The following is a 20,883-nucleotide window of genomic DNA, read 5'->3' as shown; positions in this document are numbered from 1 at the left end:
TGAAACTGCTATAGACAATTTTATAACTGCTGCTGATAATGTCAACTGGGAGTCCGAGTTAGGTAACATAGGGGACATCAACCTAGCAGTGCAATCTTTTCTTCAAAAAACTCTTAGCCTTTATAACACCCACTGTCCTATGCTTACAAAACAAGTCACAACCAAAAGGCTTAACAATCCCTGGCTTACAAAGGGAATACTTAAATCCATTAATAAAAAACATGACTTTGAGAAGAAGTATAGGTTAGGAATTGTCTCCAAAGAATTCTCAAAGAATTACTCATTATTGCTATCTAAGATAATTAGACGAGCCAAAACTAAATACTACGAAGATAAATTTACCCAAATAAAGAGCAACATTAAAAAACCTTGGAGCACAATTTCACAAATATTGGGATCAAAGAAGACTTTAAATAACAAACCAACACTCCTGTTCAAAAACGATGGTCAGCTTTCAGCCTCTGATTCTGCTATTGAGTTCAATAGGTTCTTCTCTTCCATTGGGTCATCCCTTGCAAAGGATATTCCATCTTCCAGTACTGACATTAAGGACTATCTTACAGGTAACTATCCACAGTCTCTGTACCTAAAGCCTATTAATTCCACTGACGTCAATGAGATAATCCTTTCCCTTAAAACCAAGTCTAGTGCCCTTGAGGAGATACCAACTTTAATTTACAAAAAAGCCTCCAGATCTTTAGCCCCTGCTATTGCTTTGCTCTTCAACAAGTCACTTGAACTCCAAACCTTTCCAGATATTCTAAAAAAAAACGAGAGTAACGCCTGTCCACAAATGTGGTGATCTCACAGATGTTAACAACTATAGACCTATATCAATCCTGCCAAACTTGTCAAAAATGTTTGAAAAACTAATCTATAAGCAGCTTTACTCTTATCTAGCCAAACACAATATACTTAGCCTTTGCAAATATGGCTTCAGACCCAAAAAAAGCACTAACGATGCACTTATTAGCATGCTTAACTCGATTCATACAGCTCTTGATAAAAATGAGTTCCCTGTTGGGTTATTTGTGGACCTGCGTAAAGCTTTTGACACTGTCAACCACCAAAACCTTCTTCTTAAATTACATCATTATGGAGTCAGAGGACACTCCCTGCAATACTCAAATCCTACCTTACTGACAGGCTCCAGTATGTTTCTGTGAATAATTCAATTTCTCCCACCCTACCCATCAACATTGGTGTTCCTCAGGGCAGCATACTTGGCCCTCTCCTCTTTCTCATCTACATTAATGACCTTCCAAATGCCTCCCAACACCTCAAACCAATTCTATTTGCTGACGACACAACCTTCATTTACTCCAGTCCTGACCCCCTTGCTCTAAATGTCACAGTAAATACTGAGCTAAATAAAGTCCATCTTTGGCTAACTGCCAACAAACTCACCCTTAACATTGACAAAACTTTCTATATTCTGTTTGGCAGTAAATCCTCTAATCAAATAAATCTCAAAATAAACAATACCCAAATTTGTAACAAATTAGATGGCAAATTCCTTGGCATTCTCATTGACCACAAGCTGAATTTCCAGGGACACATTCTAAATATATCAAAAAAAGTTTCAATTTCAAAAACTGTTGGCATTCTTTCTATGATCAGATATTATGTACCCCGCCCTGCCTTGGTGACTCTCTATTACTCCCTTATCTATCCATATCTCAACTATGGTATTTGTGCTTGGGGCTCTACTACCCAAAATCATTTACGTCCTCTAATTACTCAACACAAAGCTGCTATTAGGACAATATCCAACTCTGGCCCCAGACATCACTCGGTACCCCTACTCAAATCTCTGAATATGTTAGACATTAAGTCACCGCACATTCTCTCATGTGTATTATACATATATAAAACGCTAAACTGTAATGCCAATCCTGACCTCAAAAGCTTCATAGAAGGTTGTAACAGAACCCATGAGCACCACACCAGAAATAAATACAGTTTTGATATTCCTAGAGTACGACTTAATCAAACTAGAAATGCTCTACAAATCAAGGGACCCAGATTGTGGAATGACCTTCCCAACCGTGTTAAAGACTGTACCTCTCTCAACCAGTTTAAGATAAAAACGAAGCTATACCTAATAAATTCCCTGTAACCTACCTTACCCCTCTATTGTCAACCAATGTCTGTTTTTTTTAAAGAGCGCTGTTTGTCGACAGAATTGTATTTGTGCTGCTTTTTCAGCTATGTTTTCATTTCATGTTTTCATTTTACTCTTTATGCTCAATTAGTATTAAGCTTTAGTCATTTAAGTTTTTCATGCCCGAAACGCTTTGCGTAATAGTGGCTTTAGGCATTGTATGTACTAGCTCCATCTATAAGTCCACCAATCTTTGTAAAAATTTCTTGTATGTATGTACCTTACCTAAATAAACATTTATTTATTTTATTATTTATTTGTTATTAAGTTTACTTATGTCCTTCTTCCGTTTACTGTTACACATTCCTCCGTTTGTGCTGCGCGGGATCCCCAAGTCTAGGGCTGCCCGCAGCTACTTCCATATGTCAAGTGCTCTCATGTAGTGCAAGTTGGGGGTTGCAGACTTTACATGTAAACTAGGCACTAGCATATCATTACCCCTGGAAATTATTTTTCTGATCAGGGGGAGAAAGATACTGGCAGTATGGGGCTTTAAATTTATTGAAGATTAAATTCTGCAGAACATGTAAATATATAAAGTTTCAAATATATAAAGTAAGTAAATATATAAAGTTTATATTAAACACGGTTTATATTATAGACTTATAACAAAGTTTATATTATATTAAACTTAATATTGAACATGTAAATATATAAAGTTTCAAATATATAAAGTAAGTAAATATATAACGTTTATATTAAAATATATAAAGTAAATATATAAAGTAAGAATTAACAGTAACAATTCCACGTCCGAGGACTAGATTTAACTTAAAAGGTACACCCGTAGTAAGTATGAGACCTTAGCCTATAGTGACATGGAAACTAATTCTGCAGAAACCTAAAGGTTAACTGGTACTAGAATTAAGGCCGAGTGCAAATGTGTAGTAATTATATAACACTAGGATATAACAGGCAGGACACAAAGAATAACTAATAAGTGAGAGACCACATAACACGTAATGTACCCGGCCAAGAGGCCGTAAAATACCTAATGAATAAGGAGAAGGGGGTGTGACTACAAGTAGGGCTTACTAGCACCTAGACTGGGCAAAGTATTAGCTGCGGACAGCGGGACACTTGGGGACCGGCGCTGCACCCCCACCGCAGGCCAGCGGCCGGACCACCCCCCCCCCCCCCACGAAGGGCGAGTGCCAGCTGGCCGCGTGAGGCACTCAAAGTGGCAGAGCAACAACATCCCGTCTGACGTAGGATGTGAGAGCACTACTCTTCCGCCTGCCGTCTGCCATTATTTCTGATGTGGCGAGCCCGTCCCGAGACAGCTGGGTGCGGGGCGTAGTCATCTGGAGGCAAGCCTAGCGCCGAGAGGGCAGCGCGTAGGATCCTGGAGAAATCTCGCCTGGTGACAGGAGCGCTTGAGGATCTGTGCTTGTAGGATCCGAAGAGTGTTGATTCCTGACCATGTAAGCGATACCTGGTCCAGTCGGAGCGTGCGTCGATTTTTTGTCGCGTATCTCACCTCCCCCGGGCTGAAAGATATAAGGCAGTAAGGGTGGGCAGAAGCGGCGTGCAGTGTTATCGTGACAGGCAAGAGCACAGACGAGAGGGAAACCCTAGCTGAATCAATACGGAGACGAAAAACGGGGGGAGGGAGCCCGGCGGCAGGAATTAAGAGAATCCTTAATTAACAATCCTGGATGAATAAAGAGTTTTCCGAATAATTATACTGTAGCAATGAAGGGGGCTAACAATTCTAAGAATCTTCCAGCAAACGGAAGGGGGAAGTACCTTTGCTAAGAGCAAAGGTGGGAGAAAACCAGTAGGAGAACAGCAAGGAAGCACAAAGCAACTATAACAGGGGTAATACGAAACACTATAAATCTTGAATATAAACAATACATATACCAAGAACGGGTATATACAACTAAGCAACATATACATAAACAATAAAATGGAATAAGAACCAATTCTTAAAGCCAAATCTATAACATGCTTGTGTCCTAAGCGGGTGTAGAATGTGAGCGGGGAACATTACCCTTGGTCTCTATCCCATCTCTGCCTCCAGACGGGTGATTGGGCTGGATAGAAGCCAAGGAGTCTGCCTTAAGTGGCCGCCGAGTGTAGTCTTGTGTTGTCAATGAGCGTCTGCGAGCCGCAGCTAGTGCGCCGTGAACTTCGGCTACATCTTTAGAACAGGAGCAAAGTGAAATCGACGGCAGGGAACTGCCATTCAGTAACTGTAATAAGGATAATAATAAGAATACAATGTCGTAAATAATCGTACAATGAAGAATACAATGTAATATCGTAAATAACCGAGACGGCAAGTGCCGCAGAATGGAAGAAATTAAGAAAGCAACGCCAAACCATAATAACAATTTATATTTGTAATAAAATAATACTGGAATGCCAGTAACGATACGGAATAATATTAATACTACCATATAGCCCAGCAAATAAAGGGAAGATAATAGTATTTAACGTAGGCCCTGGGCGGCTGCATCCCGGCACCGCTGCGTGCGTTGTAATGGTGATCAGAGGAATATCCGGCTCGCGTTCTCTTCCTCGCCGCAGTAGGGTGAGGAGGGGGGGGGTTCCGGCTTGTCGTGGCTGCGAAAAAAGGGAACAGAAGAAGCCGGCGTTGTGCGCCAAGCGGGCAGAGCGCAGGGGAAGGAATAGCGGTTGGAGGTAAGGCCCCTAACCTAATGATAGATGAGGTAAAATAAAATAGAATACTATTACGTAGTAGGAAACAACAATGGCGAAGGAACAAGAAGAGTAAAATAGCCCAGAAGGCCGGATGGCCAAAGAACGTTAGCAACCGTATGGCCAACAGCATGCTGGCTGCTGCTGGCCAACAACATGCTGCTGCTGCTGGCCAACAACATGCTGGCCGTCATCATGCTAACTGACTGGCTTGAGCTTGCCGAAAGGAAGGCCGAATGGCCAGTTTTTGCATGACACCGTGCGCGGCCATGCTAAACTCGGTAGCATTCCAAATGTATCTTAATGTACTGTCGATACGATGAAGAAAGGGTGGTCAAATATAATGCGCAATATTTAGAATATATAATGAGGGAAACGAGTGTAATAGGACGAAATAACCGGAGGAAAAAATGTAAGGGGGGGGGGGACCCCACCCGAATGCACTGCAACTAGCGTATCCTAGCTGAAATTAACTTAATGGCACAGAGGCAAAGCAATAGATTAATACAAATCCTAATTGAAAGTCCCTTAATATAACAAATTGAACGTGAAACTTAAGCAAAGTGTAAATTGCGGGAAAAATTTTCGTAATAAATACAAATCATAATTGCGAGTCCAACAATAACAAATTTAACAGATAAGCAGACGTAGGAGGAACCAAGGGGACGTTTCCCACAGGCGAGCCCGCACGGCTGGGGGGGGGGGGCGGAAATGACATAGGGCCGAAGAGAAGATAACGTCGCCGAGGCGCGCTGGACGGCACACAACCCGGTCTGAGAAAGGACATAGGCCCAAAAGCGAGAGGCGACAATCGTAGAATGGGATGGAAGAATGCGGAAGTAAGAGGGCGAGACCGAGTAAACAGGGAACCAGGGGGGGGGGGGCAACCGATAAGCCGCGGCTCGCGCACCGCTAGCCATACCTAAACATACCTAGACAGGAAGGGGAGAAGCATAAAGGTAACCCAGCAAAAGACTAGTAATTAATAATTAGTAACTCTGCGAATAGCACATCCTGGCTGACTTTACTTAATAATTTACTTAGTAACTCTGAAAATAGCACATCCTGGCTAACTTTACTTAATAATTTACTTAGTAAGGCTGCAAATAGCACATCCTGGCTGGCTTTACTTAATAATTTACTTGGGAACTCTGCAAATAGCACATCCTGGCTGACTTTACTTAATAATTTACTTAGTAACTCTGCAAATAGCACATCCTGGCTGACTTTACTTAATTTACTTAGGAACTCTGCAAATAACACATCCTGGCTGACTCTACTTAATAATTACTTAGTAACTCTGCAAATAGCACATCCTGGCTGACTTTACTTAATGACGTAAGGCAAGGAAAAATGAACAAACATACTGAACACAGCAACGCAAAATTAAACATGCGACATGAGCAAAGCATCAACTGTCGGAGTAAATTAAGGTAGGCTGTTTGGGAAAAAGAATCCGTGGTAATCTGAAAGCAGGAGGCATTGTAGCGAGTAGATTATCCCAATAATATACTCGCTCCAAATATAGTGTTAATATTCCTGTCAACCTTTGGAGATGAATGAGGTGAGGCGTTGCCCGGGCAGCACGGTGAGGTGTTGCCCGAGCAATATAAGCAGCAAGAATAGCAAACATTAACTAGTCTACTTTCAAGTGTGGTCTAGAGCAGACACTTGCGAGATACTGTACCAACGGTCAGTGCGCTCAACTCACACCAACGTATCACCTGTGTACTTCTGTATATTCGACCAAATATATATATAGTATCTTAGTGTCTGTGTTTATTTGTCACCATACTTTACGTAACAATAGAATCGTTACAGCATGTTAGTGCTGAAATGTAGAACGTAATTAAGAGGAAGGGCAAGGCATGTCGCGAGATGTCTGCAAGTACAAAATAAGAAACCTTCCATATAAAGTGTGTGAAAATCTTAATTTACATTGTCTTAGGAAGGCAAAGAACGGGATATCATTAAATATACGACGTTCCCGACGACGCTTCGACGCCGCCATCTGCTGGAGTGTACCGTGCCCCAGGCAACGTGGGGGCCACCCCCCTGTCCAGGTCACCTGAATAGGGGCAAGGCATGGCACGTGATATCTGCAGGTACAAAATAAGGGTATACAATCGGCGTGCATATATAACCATTTTTACATTAAGAGAACGGAGGTGAAGCATAACATAAATATAACCAAATAAGTAACGTGTATAAACTGCAAGAGCCAAGCGTAAATACTGTAACCACTGAGGAAACTAAACTGCAAAGCTAAGCATAAACTACTGTAACTACCGATGAAACTAGGCAAAAATGCAGGGCCAGGAGACGTGAAGCTAAAATAAGGGCCCGCGAATACTGCAAATAGCACATCCTGTCTGACTTTACTTAATAATTCTTAGGAACTCTGCAACTAGCACTGCCTGTCTGACTTTACTTAATAAATTACTTGGTAACTCTGCAAATAGCACATCCTGGCTGTCTTTACTTAATGACGTAAGGCAGGGTAAAAGTGGGCAAGCATACTGAACACAGCGACGCAAAATTAAACATGCGACATGAGCAACGCATCAACTGTCGGAGTAAATTAAGGAGGCTGTTTGGGAAAGAGAGTCCGAGGTAACCTGACACAGGAGGCATGTTAGCGCTGAGATGTAGAACATAATTATGAATAGGGCAAGGCATGGCACGTGGTATCTGCAAGTACAAAATAAGGGTATACAATCGGCGTGGATATATAGCCATTTTACATTAAGAGAACGGAGGAGATGCATAACATAAATATAACCAAATAAGCGACGTGAATAAACTGCAAGAGCCAAGCGAAAGTACTGTAACTACTGAGGAAACTAGGCAAAATGCAGGGCCAGGGAACGTAAAGCAAATTAAGGGCCTGCAAATACTGCAAATAGCACCTCCTGGCTGACTTTACTTAATAAATTACTTATAACTCTGCAAATAGGACATCCTGGCTGACTTTACTTAATGACGTAAGACAAGGAAAAGTGAACAAGCATACTGTAACACAGCGAACGCGAAGATTTGAACGTGCGACATGCACAAGGCTACGAATGCCTGAGTAAAATAAGTTAGGCTGGTGGCAAAATGAATCCGAGGTGATCTGAAAGCAGAGGCATGTCAGTGCTGAAATGTAGAACATAAATATGAATAAGGGCAAGGCATGTCGCGAGATGTCTGCTAGTACAAAATAAGAAACCTTCCATATAAAGTGTGAGAAAGTCTTAATTTACAGTGTCTTAGGAAGGCAAAGAATGGGAATCATTAAATATACGACGTTCCCGACGACGCTTCGACGCCGCCATCTGCTGGAGGATACCGTGCCCCAGGCAACATGGGGGCCACCCCCCTGTCCAGGGCACGGCCCCTGGAACTGGACGCCGAGGACTTAACGGACATAACGAAGTCATCCTGGATTGCCGGCGGCAACGCAGAACCCAGGGCCTGTGGTGCGTACCATTAGACGTAAACCTGCCGGCGTCGTCGAGCTGATCTCGGGTCCTTGCTCCAACGCCGGCGTCTCCCTCCGACGAAGAAGAACAACAGACGACACAGGCGGACGGGCAGGCGGACGAACGCTGAACTTACGACGTAGGAGGAATCCCTGCTACAACGGACGTGCAGGGCGCTTAAGACAAACACACCAGGCTACACCGGCCAGGCGGGAGCGCCTGGGAACCAACCTGCCGGCAACACCGGCCAGACGGAGGACATGGAGTAACGGTCCTGGCTACCCCCCAGGCAAGCAGGGCACGTGCATGAGGGCCTGGACGGCGGAAAACTTGAAATAACACACCGGGCAACACCGGCCAGACGTACGTCTGGGGACTACATGCTGGACTTACACCGGCCGACGGACGCCTGGGGACATCTTGATCGGCGCCACTCTGGGGAAGACGTACCTGGGGACTCCGGGACACCGAAGGGCCTGGGGCTAACACCCCGGGCAACGCGGCCGGGCGAGACGTCCGAGGGCGACGTGCCTAGCAGAGAGCACACCACACACGGCAAGGACCCCGTGGCCTACCAACCACGCGCTGCCACACGGCATGCTCAGGGCCTAGACGAAAAGGGGAGGGGGGGGGGCCGCACACAGGCGCGACCGTACGGGCGCAAGGCAGCCCGAGCCCCGACGTGGGAAGCCGTGGCGCAAAGCCACGTGGATTAGCACCCAAAAGGGAACAGGAAGGGCGGGACACAGCCCAACCGTGCGTGCCACGGAACGCCGTGCCACGTGGCAGCACGACCAGGCGTGTGCCCCGTAGCAGGCCCGGGCGGAGGGCCGGACCTGGTCACGAGTCGTCGCCAGGGGCGACGCTTGTCCGCTCAGGGAGACCCGACCCCTGGGGACATCCCAGGGAAGCCGGCAGACCGGCAACAGGGAACACCCGAGGGAAAAACAGGAAAGACGCAGAAGCACGCCCTGCCGGCCAGGCACGTGACGACCCGGCAAGGCATGCATGGGCCCCAAGGCGGGGCCCGCCATAGGGCCGCCCACGCCTGGCCACGTGTCGCCGCCGCCGAGAACATGCGCCCCGGGCGTAGGACCGAACCTGGCCACAATCCGTCGCCGACGGCGACACATGTCCTCGGACAAGGCGAAACCTGGCCCCCTGGGACACCCAGGGAACCCGGCGGGCCGGCGACAGGGAGCCCCGAAGGAAAGGCGGGAAGGACGCCGAGGCACGCCCAGACGACCAGACACGTGGTCGATGGCGGCGAGGGAAGGGCCCCAAGGCAGAGCACAAAGGGCGTAGGGCCCACCACGCCTGGCCACATGGCGACGCCGGCAAGGGCACGCCTGGCCGCCGACGGGGGCCCCGGGCAGGGCGCGCGCCTGGGCACGCCGCGCTGCGGGGCCCCTTGGACACGGACGGGCACGGCTGGACGGGGCCCCACATGAGAGGAGACCGAACGCAGGCCACTAGGGACGCGGCCCGGGGCACGCCGACCCTAAGCCAGCCACGCGACCAGCACGGCACGGGGGCGCCCCAGCTCTCCGGGAACAACAGCAGAGAGCCCAAAGGACTAACTAAGGCGGCACACACGTACCGCGAGGGGATGGCGCTAGGCACACGCCGCACTGGGGAGGACCTGACTAGAATTGAACAGAAAACCTCACCTTGGGTTTAAAAGTGTAGGGCAGGAGGGCCCTGCCGGAACAGTCTGGGGTGTTGTTACAAATGATATGAGTGGGGCTTCTATGGGGTACTGGTACTATTAAGGGGTATAGGTAGTTAGAAGACAGGAGTATCAAATATGGGAGAGCTAAAAGGCCCGGCCCCCAAAATAAACTATCCACAGTAGTAATAACTTGCTACAAGACCAAATATGTTCGTCTAAGGGTTGATCACTGCGCTCCCACCTTGGAAGAAGAGATACTCTGTAATTCATGTACTTATTTATTAACCCGTTAACAACCCCCCATATACACTCACACCAATAACAATAATAATAATAACTTTACCACACTATCTTACGTTAAAAGCCTTGGTCCACGTAGGCAGGATACAAGGTTTACACTAATAACAAGCTAGGGTAAAGTACTACTGGATAAGCACTGAAGCTGGATGCAGCTTAGGGTAGTGAAACCACGTGGGACCCTAATACAAAACACAACACTTAGGGGTACCCAAACACTGGCAAAATACTATCCCCAGGTCTCCCCAATCGTTACTACCAGAGTAGGCACACTTACACCATATAATACTTAACTTAAGGGTACAGGAACTTCAGGTAAGGGAAATAAGTAAGAGGAGAAGGAAGGAGAGTAGGGATACAGCCACAGAGTAGGTCTTAACCTCACGCCACCAGCCAAGAGAAGACCGAGCTAGCCACCAGCTGCCTCCCTCATGTTGTGGTGCCGGGAGGAGCCTAATTGATCGTGCAGCTAAGCACATTAAAGATCTTCCCATATGAAACATATTGTTACTTTATGAATGATTAGAAAGTATTAGTAAGCAAAGTTGGTGCCTATGTTATTATTTAATAATCAACCCCCAGCTCAGTCTTTAAATGCTCTTTGAGAAACAATAATAGTCTTACGTCTGGCAGGGAAGATACAAACAATTGACATTCTAGATGCCCAACTGTACTACCAGAAAGTTTAATAGCTCAATTTTGACCTCTGGTTTCCACTGGAGAACCCAGGGTCGTAACACTCCTCCCCCCTTCAGAGAAAAAAAAAAATGTGACTACTAGAATAGTAGTCATATTTTTTTGTAAGAGTATACAGAGAACAAAAAGAAAAACATATGACAAACAAAAAATCAATCAAAAGCAATTTCTCTGCAAAAAAAAAAAAAATACAAAGGAGTTCTCTGAAAGGAAAAAAAAACATACACAACAGGGAAGTAAATCAATTGGACACGGAATATTTAATGTCACAGGAGAACCTAAAAAAAAATAACTAAAGCATGACAGTTGGTAAATGGCTTTCTGTGGCTCAGATGAACGTTATTCAGGCAACCGGGACAGAGCGTCGGCTATCACGTTGAGTCTGCCCGGTAGGTGGGTAATGGAAAGATTGAAGTCCTGTAGGTACAATGCCCACCTGAGGATGCGTTTATTCTTACCCTTCATCTGAGTCAGGAAGACTAGTGGGTTATGGTCCGTGTACACTTCCACTATATTACCTGTGAGGTAAACTTCGAACTTTTTACATGTTAACACTAGCGCCAACGCCTCTTTTTCTACCACTGAATAATTGCGTTGCGCCTTGTCGAATTTCACAGAGTAATAATATACTGGGTGTTCCACCTGATCATCCCCAGTTTGCAACAACACTGCACCAGCACCCGAGTCAGACGCGTCAACATGAATTTTAAACGGTCGGTCGAACCTTGGACTAGCAAGCACTGGGGCGGAAGCTAAGATCAATTTCAAATTTTTAAATGCCTCTGCACAGTCTGATGACCACTTAAATTTAACGGCTTTCCGCAACAAGTCTGTGAGAGGAGTGGCAACACTGGAAAAGTTCTGACAAAAACGTCGATAGTACGCACACATACCGATAAATCTTTGAACGTCCTTTTTAGACTTTAGTACTGGATACTCCAGAATGGCACTGATTTTATCTTGCCGAGGTAACACTTTTCCTTGGCCCACTTCATAACCGAGGTACGTCACTGTGCCTTGGCCAAAATGACACTTTTTAGCATTTAAGGTAAGATTTGCCTTTTTCAAGATGGCAAACAACTGGCGTAACCTAGCTATGTGGTCAGCCCAATTACTGTCAAACAGCACGATATCATCTAAATACGCCCGACAATTTGGCACCTTAGCGAGTAGAGAGTTCATGAGTCTCTGGAACGTGGCAGGGGCATTACGCAAGCCGAACGGTAACACTTGATACTCAAAAATACCCTCGGGTGTCACGAACGCGGTGAGCTGTTTAGCACGTTCAGTGAGTGGGATTTGATAATACCCCCTCGAGAGGTCGAATTTCGAAACGTACTTGGCATTTCCCAACTCGTCAATGCAGTCCTCGAGGAGGGGCAGCGGATAGGCATCCACAATGGTCACCTTGTTGAGCTGCCGATAGTCGGTGCATAATCGCCATGAGCCGTCTGGTTTGGGGACCAAAAGGCAGGGCGAGCACCAAGAGCCCTGGCTCGGCCGGATGAGGCCGTGCTGGAGCAAGAAGTCGACCTCCTTCCGTATGATGGCCTTCTTTTCTGGACTCATCCGATAGGGTTGAAGGCGAATGGGAGTGTAGTCCGTCAACTCGACATCATGGCAAATGGCATCAGTCTGGGTCGGGACCTCCCCGAACAGACTGGAGAATTCATCAACCAACGACTGCACCTCTTCACGTTGGGCCATCTGCAAATGGGACAGTTCCTCCACAGCATTCACAGAACTAGAATTATTGAAAATGAGATTAGTTGGGTCCCCAGAACAATCATCCCCTCTCTCACTGGAAATGGAAACATTGGTTAGTGCAATGGGCCTGGGGCCCTGGAACTTCTTCAGTCGATTTACATGTATGAGCATTACCTGGTTACGTTTGTCAGAGTGCCTCACTTTGTACGTGAGGTCCCCAGTCTTTTCTGTCACAATGTAGGGGCCTTCGTACTTGTGGGACATAGTGTTCCCTAGTCGAGGCTTTAACACCAGGACAGGGTCGCCAGGCTGAAATACCCGTAACTTAGATTTAGCATCGTTACGTTCTTTCATCTTTTCTTGGGCCTTGCCAAGATACTTTAATGCAGCCGCCTTGCAGTCCTTGAGTCTCTGGTGGTGTTGCGCAAAGAAAGCCGAACCTTCGGATAACGTTACGTTCCCTAACAGATTCTCCTGTAACATTTGCAAGGGTCCACGAACTTTATGGCCAAAGACTAACTCAAAAGGAGAACAGCCCAGTGAACTTTGCAATCCCTCTCTAGCCGCAAACAAAACATACGGTAAATTCTCATCCCAGAAGGTGTGGGAACTCTCGCACGATGTCTTCAACATCTGCTTCAGGGTTAGATGGAAACGTTCAATTACCCCCTGACTCTGTGGATGGTATGGGCTGGAAACCTTATGAGTTATTCCATGTTCCTTACAAAATTGCTCGAAAACATCAGACTTAAAATTAGTACCATTGTCAGTTTGCACGACCCGAGGCAGTCCAAAAGTGGAAAAAAATTGCAACATACGAGCAACAACAGTTTTTGCTCGGATGTTCCTTACAGCAAAAGCCTCTGGGTAACGAGTAGTGATACACATCATCGTGATTAGGTAAATATTACCAGACTTAGTTCTAGGTAATGGTCCAACACAGTCCATTACCACATGAGAAAATGGTTCCTCCGGCACGACAATAGGCCTTAGAGGAGCTTTAGGTGGAGTCTGGTTTGGTTTCCCAACCAGTTGACAAACAATACACGCATTACAAAATTTTGCCACATCGCTTTTCAGCTTGGGCCAGAAAAAATACTTTAAAATTTTGTGATACGTAATATTAATACCTTGATGTCCCCCCATAGAATCATCATGAGCAGCTGCCAAAACCCTTTCTCTATAGCAGGTCGGCAACATAACCTGGTGGACTACCTCCCACTCATTTGACAAGGGAGCACTCTGTGGTCTCCATTTTCTCATCAAAATCCGATCATTGTAGTAGTACCCAGTTGCTGCGTCTACAATTTCCTCCATAGAGACGGCTGTTTCATGACAATCTGCAAGAGTGGGGTCAGCTTTCTGTAACTCACTCAAGGAGGCATCTAGGCCTTGGTCAGATGCCATTGGCCGAGGCTCAACAGTGTTCTCCACCTCCCCACTACTCTCGGTAGATGGCGGTGGCAGGCTCTCCACAATGTCCTCGGCCACGTCATCGAGTCGGGCCATGAATGTGTCCGCGAGGTCCACTTGGTTTTCACCACTCGGAAAGCTCCTCGTGACCTCGGGATTTACCACCTTGGCAAGCACAGGGCTGCCCTTACATTTAAGTCCCATAGACCTGGTCACCGCGCACGCAGGGTACAGAACATTATCCTCTGCGGCGGGCGGATCCAGGCAAACCTTAGGGGTAGGCAACATAATAGGCAGTCTGGAGTCCCCTACCTTATCCCCTGCTAAATCATTACCAACTATTACATCAACATTAGGGAAAGGTAGGTATGGAGTGACTCCGACTGTACAAACACCCTTGTGGAAATCAGATTCCAGGGTAACCTTATGGAGGGGTACTGCCCGAGTATCACTAGTGACACCCTCGACCAGTACCACCTCTCCAGTGTCGAGAGTGTTGGCACCTTGCAACGCACTCTCTAAAATTAAAGTCTGGATGGCACCGGTGTCTCGGAAGATCACCACGTCCTTCCAGGAAGAACCCTCAGACAAAAGTAGTCTCCCTTTCGATAAGAATGGGGTAAGCAAGTCCAACCACTGTGGGTTGGAGGTCTTACTCCCTAACCCTTCTGAAAACCTCAAGCCCTGTGTCACAACTAGAGCATTGGGTCTTTTTTCAGGGTGCAGTTGCCAACAACGGCTAATAGTGTGGTTTGGACGATTACAGTGACCACAAAAACGTCGGGGAGAAGAGACATTACTAACAGAATTACCCTTCGGTTCACCTTTAGGTGCCGTTGGGCTAGACACTTTAACAGGGTTAGTTATGTCTGAAACAGAAGGTGCATTAGGTAAAGGGTTAGAATGAGCTGGTCTGGACTGGCTGTGGGTATAAGGTTTGCTACTCTGTGGGGTATAATTATTTTTATTGGGCCTTTTGCCCGCCAATTGGTAGTTTTCTGCCAACTTGGCCAAATCCCCTATTTTAGAATTTAACTCTATCCTTCCTTTAATGTATTGTGATACGTTCTCTGGCATAACATCTATAAAATGCTCCATTAAAATTAAGTTCCTGAGAGCCTCGTATGTTTCGGCTTTCGCCGAGCGAATCCATCTATCAAACAATCGAATTTGATCATTCACAAATTCAGTGAGCGGTTGGTTGTGAGTAGGCCTAAGGTTACGATAAACTTGGCGGTGAGCTTCAGGAGTAATTTCATATGCCCGCAAAATACATTCCCTGACTTTATCATATTCGAAACACTCGTCGTCAGGCATGTTTATAAAAATATCTTGTGCTTTACCCCTAAGTCTTCCCTGTAGGATTTTCACCCACTCTTCCTTTGGCCAGTTCATGGACGTGGCCACTCTCTGAAAATGGTTGAAAAACCTTTCAGGGTCAGACTCGGAAAATTCAGGCAAATTATGCTTTTTCTCATAATGCCTGGGGTTTGAATCCCCGGCAGGTGGAGTTCCAGTGGCATTCGCTCTAATTCTAGCCTCCTCGGTTTTGAGTTTTTGCTCCTCTAATTTTATTTTTGCTAACTCTAAAGCTAATTCACTTTCCCTATGAGTTGCACTTTCTGCTTGGCTAGGCTGGCATAAAAGTGTATCACTTGCCAATAGTTGTTCATCAATACAATGTTGCAATATTTCATTCACCAAAGTCCACTTTTTATCTGCGACATTTAATTCTAGGCCAAATTCCTGGCCTAACAATACTAAATTAGACTTTTTAAGTTTCTTTATCTCTACCACTGAAGGCTCCCTTGCCAGTTTCTGCATTTCAGAAGACATCACTAATAATTTTAGCTCCCAGCCAAAGAAAAAATAAAAAAATAAAAATTGGAAAAAAAACAAAAATTTGCACGGCCCCTAACACAAGGCCACACTAACCTTAATCGTGAAGGGATCCAGCTGGGTGTCCAGTCAGTGCAAAAATGTCCTTTGCTAGATGAGCTGGACCCTAGGCTAGCACACAACCGTTCTGCGGAAATAAAAAATTTTAATTTTGGCACTCAAGAATCTAATTTTTTACACTTATAATGTTCATCCCGGACAGGCCCCCACTTGTTACAAATGATATGAGTGGGGCTTCTATGGGGTACTGGTACTATTAAGGGGTATAGGTAGTTAGAAGACAGGAGTATCAAATATGGGAGAGCTAAAAGGCCCGGCCCCCAAAATAAACTATCCACAGTAGTAATAACTTGCTACAAGACCAAATATGTTCGTCTAAGGGTTGATCACTGCGCTCCCACCTTGGAAGAAGAGATACTCTGTAATTCATGTACTTATTTATTAACCCGTTAACAACCCCCCATATACACTCACACCAATAACAATAATAATAATAACTTTACCACACTATCTTACGTTAAAAGCCTTGGTCCACGTAGGCAGGATACAAGGTTTACACTAATAACAAGCTAGGGTAAAGTACTACTGGATAAGCACTGAAGCTGGATGCAGCTTAGGGTAGTGAAACCACGTGGGACCCTAATACAAAACACAACACTTAGGGGTACCCAAACACTGGCAAAATACTATCCCCAGGTCTCCCCAATCGTTACTACCAGAGTAGGCACACTTACACCATATAATACTTAACTTAAGGGTACAGGAACTTCAGGTAAGGGAAATAAGTAAGAGGAGAAGGAAGGAGAGTAGGGATACAGCCACAGAGTAGGTCTTAACCTCACGCCACCAGCCAAGAGAAGACCGAGCTAGCCACCAGCTGCCTCCCTCATGTTGTGGTGCCGGGAGGAGCCTAATTGATCGTGCAGCTAAGCACATTAAAGATCTTCCCATATGAAACATATTGTTACTTTATGAATGATTAGAAAGTATTAGTAAGCAAAGTTGGTGCCTATGTTATTATTTAATAATCAACCCCCAGCTCAGTCTTTAAATGCTCTTTGAGAAACAATAATAGTCTTACGTCTGGCAGGGAAGATACAAACAATTGACATTCTAGATGCCCAACTGTACTACCAGAAAGTTTAATAGCTCAATTTTGACCTCTGGTTTCCACTGGAGAACCCAGGGTCGTAACAGGTGTCGAGGGCCCCAGGATGTCCGTGAGAGAGAGGTCAGGTACCGAGGCAGCTGGCGTGTTGTCCATCTCGTGCGAAGTCGGGCGGCCGGGGAGTGGTTGCGAGGGCAGCGGCGGGGGCAGGCGGAGTGAGGGCAGAGCCCCTCTGTGCGCCCGTATTTATACGGCCCCAGACTGCCCGCGCAACGCCGCGGGACGCGCTGCGCAAATGTTTCTTTCTCCCCCACCAGAAATATCCCCGCTTGCGATCAAGCAGTGACCATATCTATTCTTTTATATGCCCTCTGTGCATACAGAATATATTTTATACATACTGTACTGGCTGTGCCACTCAATTACCTCTGGCATTGTTTTTAATTATAGTATTAAGCTGATTGCGAGTGCTGCAACATTGCTTCGGCTAGCCGGCACTAGGCACGGTTAATGTCCTACGACTCATTCCCTTAGTTGCAGCTTGCAGTACTGGCATTCTACTCAGTCATGTTACACGACATCTTTTATTGTGGTACAGCAGTTGCTCTGTAAACATTACTTAATAAATTAAGGTCCCCCCCACTCCTGGCTTGTTTTTTCTCCCCGATCAGAATTATTAATCTTACTTTTTCGGTCATATTTAACAACGTATGTACTTTTCCTAAATAAATTATTATTATTATTATTATTATTATTATTATTATTATTATTATTATTATTATTATTATTATTATAAATAATAATAATTATTATTATTATTATTATTATTATTATTATTATTATTATTATTATTATTATTATAAATAATAATAATTATTATTATTATTATTATTATTATTATTATTATTATTATTATTATTATTAATATTATTATTATTATTATTATTATTATTATTATTAAAAAAACTAGTTATAAGTTCATCTACTTATCATCTACATCTACTCTAATATTCCCATCTCACAGGATGGTTAGTCATACGATCAGGGAAGAAAATATAATAATAATAATAATAATAATAATAATAATAATAATATTATTATTATTATTATTATTATTATTATTATTATTATTATTATTATTATTATTATTATTATTATTATTATTATTATTATTATATTTTCTTCCCTGATCGTATGACTAACCATCCTGTGAGATGGGAATATTAGAGTAGATGTAGATGATAAGTAGATGAACTTATAACTAGTTTTTTTATCTACACTTGTGTAATCTCTCGTATAGAATAGGGATGCAGACCATTGCGGTGTATACTTAGGCTTGCCAATTAAACAAAAAAAATGTAAATAAACAAAATACTGGGCTACTCTTATTACAAATTCGCTACTTTCAGTTCTTCAGCTCGCTACTTTCGGTCCTTTAGACCGCTACTTTCAGCATCATTTAGTTTTTTTTAGTTTAATTAATTTATTAGGCACCCCATATCCATCGTGTGGACGGTAGTGGAAAGTGTTACAAAGGTACATAATGGGCTCAGGAACTGAACCCCATAATTCATTCCTTCAGCTCGCTACTTTTAGCAATTGAGATGTGGCAACCCTGGGTGGAGCAGCTCTACCAACAGCGCGCTGCTCGCCCAGGGCGTCACTGTGTTTGAAAACTGTCGAGCGGGAGGTGAGGAATTATGACATTTGAGGCGCTAAATACAGGATATTTCACACACTTTAAGTGATTACGAGTTGTGGGAGATTGTGCACGGTGTACTAAACGCTGTTGTGTGTGTGTATTCGTAGCACAATTTGGTAAAGATGTGATTTGAGTCGTCTCTTCCTGGAGCCAAGTTTTGTTTACGTTGGTATTTAAAAAGGGAGGTGTGTTTGTGATAGTTTCCCTCGACTCTACATCACAAACAAAAGGTAAACATTGCCCATTTGATAGTTACGACAATTACCAGTTAAATATAATACATATTGGTTAAAGTATTGTATAGTTAGAGCTGTGTGTGGGGATGTGGAAGCACTGTGATGGCATCTGAGCCAGAGCTCTTATACCCTACTAGGACGGTCTTCCGCTGCCAACCTTTTAAGAATTCTCAAGACAAATGCACATTGTTAAACTTGGTTATGTTACGAAACGTCATTTTTTAGATGTCAATAGAACTAGTTGTATGGCATATTAAGTTTGTCACTGTTTATGGGCTTTATGCAGAGTTTATGCAGTAGGTAGAGTTAACTTTTCTGACTTTAAAGTTCTTTGTCGAATCTGGTCCTGAAGGTGTAGATGGAGGTGGTGTCCACAACTTTTTTTTTTGTTTTGCAGTGCATTCCACTTGTTAATTACCTGTACGGAGTGTGAACATTTCCTTACATTTCTTCAGCACATTTCCATTTCCAGTTTCCACTTGTCCTCTTATTCTACTTATTACAATTTGAAGAGACTATCCTTGTCTACCTCGTCTATTCCCCCCTCAGTATCTTGTATTCTGTGATAATATCCACTTGTATTGAAGGGGCTGGGTGCTCTTTTTATGCATGAATTTTCGTACTTTTGTTAATTTTTTTTTACCTACTTACAGTATTCTGTACTCCAACTTTGTCTAAATATTCAACATTGTAACAAAGAAAACTACATGAATGTAATGTCAAAGATGATGAATTTCTAGATTACCAGCGAGGTGACAATCTAGGAATGAGAGAGGAACTGCAAACCATCTCCTGGAGGGAGCTGATGGGTGAACATGGCACGGAAGCATCATGGCAATATTTCAAGAGGGTCATCATGCAACTCGCTTAAAAATGTGCTGACAAGAAGACAAGAAAGGGAACCTCTGGAGAACGTAAAAATTCACGATGGACAATTGCTTGAGGTATACAAAAGGGTATTAAACTCGGCCACTCGGAAAATCAGATCGGCCAAAAGAAACTACAAAAGAAAAATCGTCCAAAACATAGAGAAAGATCCAATATTGTTCTGTGCTAGTTAGAAGGTAAAACAAAAACAAAGGACTCGGTTGGACCCTTAATATGAGACTAACCAAGCTATAATCTATGATAAAAGGACAGCAAACACACTAAATCCCTGTGAAAGCAAAGGTCTGCTTCAGTGGAGCAATCTTGAGAACAATGAGTATGGAACTCGGGACCCCCCCAAGGAGAAGGGGTCTTTAGCCCCACACTATTCAATTTACTTTGAACGCCATTGTAAATATTGTATTTCTGGAAGGAACACAACGCGTGGGATATGCAAATGTCCCAATACAAGCTCCCACCTATGGAAAAATTAAACATTCCATTGAACTCCTTGGAAGGAAATGTGTTGAACTCACTTGTGGAGAAAGTGAAACTAAGACAAAAAGCATATTCTCATCACAAGTGGAGAGAAAATGAAGAACTACAAATTAATGGTGTGACACTTTAATTGGTTGACTATCGGTACCTTGGCATCACTGTCGACTCTAACAAGGGGAAGAAAGAGGAGCTCGACCAACTCACAGGAACATGCAAAAGTTGACTCGGGGCACTCGCTGAAAGCTATGACCTGGTATGGGGTCTCTTTTTACTGTGCTTAAAATGATGTACACAGCCTGTGTGCGCTCTGTCATAGACTATGCCACACCAGTTTTGTGCACTTATTCCCAAAGCGATGTGAAAAACTTGAAAGCATAAAAAATGAAGCCATGACAATCATTCTTGTAGTCCCAAGAACTGCCAAAACATCTAATCTACGAGAGAAGTTGTCTCTCCCGAGTGTTATAAGCAGAATTAAGGAACTGAATGCTAA

At 44.2% G+C, this 20,883-nt stretch overlaps 1 protein-coding gene across 2 annotated transcripts in view; it reads left to right on the top strand.

Moving 5' to 3' along the window:
- The first annotated feature begins 18,704 nt into the window (after nt 1-18,704).
- The window catches only part of Mps1 (Monopolar spindle 1), a 143,880-nt gene continuing 141,701 nt past the window's right edge, over nt 18,705-20,883 (top strand). Inside the window, exon 1 of one of the 2 annotated variants that reach the window (XM_069326255.1) lies at nt 18,705-18,777. The gene's annotated coding sequence lies outside the window, so the exon portion shown is untranslated. Of the gene's footprint in view, nt 19,020-20,883 lie in introns of both variants that reach the window. The other variant, XM_045733494.2, reaches the window with a different exon arrangement.

Source organism: Procambarus clarkii, chromosome 18, assembly GCF_040958095.1.
Source record: "Procambarus clarkii isolate CNS0578487 chromosome 18, FALCON_Pclarkii_2.0, whole genome shotgun sequence".
Lineage (NCBI taxonomy): Eukaryota > Metazoa > Arthropoda > Malacostraca > Decapoda > Cambaridae > Procambarus > Procambarus clarkii.
Note: the sequence above shows the minus strand (reverse complement) of the source record. Positions and strands in the feature narration are given on the sequence as shown.